Below are 1,846 nucleotides of genomic sequence, written 5' to 3'. Positions count from 1 at the left end.
CCTCTGACACTGCTAGGTGTGCTGGGTAATTGTACACCAGGCCAGCACAGAGGGAGGATGATGATGCTGAGAGTTGCTGGCAGAGCTCTACTGTCAGAGCTCTACTGGTTTATTCATGAGTCGTTTGGGAGCATGTTGGAGAGGGGATAGCGTGTGTGTGATGGAAGGATGGGGGAAGGATGTCGTGCTGCTGGAGAGGAGTTGAAGATGAGCTGCTTTCTCATATGAATAATGAACGACTGCTGCTAAAATAGCCTGCTGTGGTCTAAGCCTAATTCAGTGGAAGTGTGTGTGTGCGCGCATGTTTTGTTGTTTGTTAGTATTTCTCAGTTGAAACTCATGTCAGAAGGACAGAGAGTTACAGAGTGAGCTTGAGCAGCAGGACAATGCTATGGATCAGTGGCTAGGGAAATGAACTAGAAAATGGGCTGCGGGGACAGACATGGCACAGCATTAGCACCCAACCATACAGGATAGCATATCATCGCTACCATTTGTAGCTCATTGTCTTTAGCTCTCTGGGGGAACCATCAGAGATGGCCATGGAGAAGGAGGAGGAGCATGGTTTCCAGTACCATGGACAGCTACCCAACACTACTATCCTCAGGAGTTGGAGGTTGCTATCATCATTCCTGTTAACACACACACACACACACACACACACACATAACATATTTCACACACTTAATCCTCACATAAGTCACACACACAGAATCCCTTTCAGTGAAAATTTCACACACATTTGTTTTCAATCTGGGATACAGTAGTAGAGCACCTTTCACCCAGTTGAGGATTTGTGTTGAAATCCATTCTGAGTCAGCGTGACTCAGTCAGCCTCCTTTTTTCTTTCTTCCTCATCCCCCTCTCCTTGCCCTCTCGCTCTCTCGCTCTGTGTCTCCCTCTCTTTTTCTGTCTCTGTCTGTCTCTCTCTCTCTCTGTCTCTCCCGCTCTCTCTTTCTCTGTCTCTCTGTCTCTCGCTCTCTATCACTCACTCTCTCTACCACTCAGACTCTCTCTCAATTCAATTCAAGGGGCTTTATTGGCATGGGAAACATACAGTGCATTCAGAAAATATTCAGACCCCTTTACTTTTTCCACATTTTGTTATGTTACAGCCTTATTCAAAAAATGATCAAATATATACATTTCTTTAGCAATCTACACACAATACGCCATAATGACAAAGTGAAAATAGGTTTTTAGAATTTTTGCAAATTTAATAAAAATAAAACACAGAAATAGCTTATTTACATAAGTATTCAGACCCTTTGCTATGAGACTAGAAATTGAGCTCAGGTTCATCCTGTTTCCATTTATCATCCTTGAGATGTTTCTACAACTTGATTGGAGTCCACCTGTGGTAAATTCAATTGATTGGACAAGATTTGGAAAGGCACACACCTGTATATACAGGTAAAAGTCAGTAAATTAGAATATTTTGAAAAACTTGATTTATTTCAGTAATTGCATTCAAAAGGTGTAACTTGTACATTATATTTATTCATTGCACACAGACTGATGCATTCAAATGTTTATTTCATTTAATTTTGATGATTTGAAGTGGCAACAAATGAAAATCCAAAATTCCGTGTGTCACAAAATTAGAATATTGTGTAAGGGTTACATTTTGAAGACACCTGGTGCCACAAACTAATCAGCTGATTAACTCAAAACACCTGCAAAGGGCTTTAAATGGTCTCTCAGTCCAGTTCTGAAGCCTACACAAACATGGGGAAGACTTCAGATTTGACAGCTGTCCAAAAGGCGACCATCGACACATTGCACAAGGAGGGAAAGACACAAAAGGTTATTGCAGAAGAGGCTGGCTGTTCTCAGAGCTCTGTGT

At 41.7% G+C, this 1,846-nt stretch overlaps 1 protein-coding gene across 2 annotated transcripts in view; it reads left to right on the top strand.

The window, feature by feature from the left end:
• LOC121566888 (long-chain-fatty-acid--CoA ligase 3-like) overlaps window positions 1-1,846 on the top strand; it is a 38,910-nt gene that overhangs the window by 5,548 nt on the left and 31,516 nt on the right. The gene's annotated exons all lie outside the window — the stretch shown is intronic.

This window comes from Coregonus clupeaformis, chromosome 5 (genome assembly GCF_020615455.1).
Source record: "Coregonus clupeaformis isolate EN_2021a chromosome 5, ASM2061545v1, whole genome shotgun sequence".
In the NCBI taxonomy this organism is placed as follows: Eukaryota; Metazoa; Chordata; class Actinopteri; order Salmoniformes; family Salmonidae; genus Coregonus; species Coregonus clupeaformis.
The sequence above is the reverse complement of the archived record's forward strand: the minus strand, read 5'-3'. Positions and strand labels throughout refer to the sequence as shown.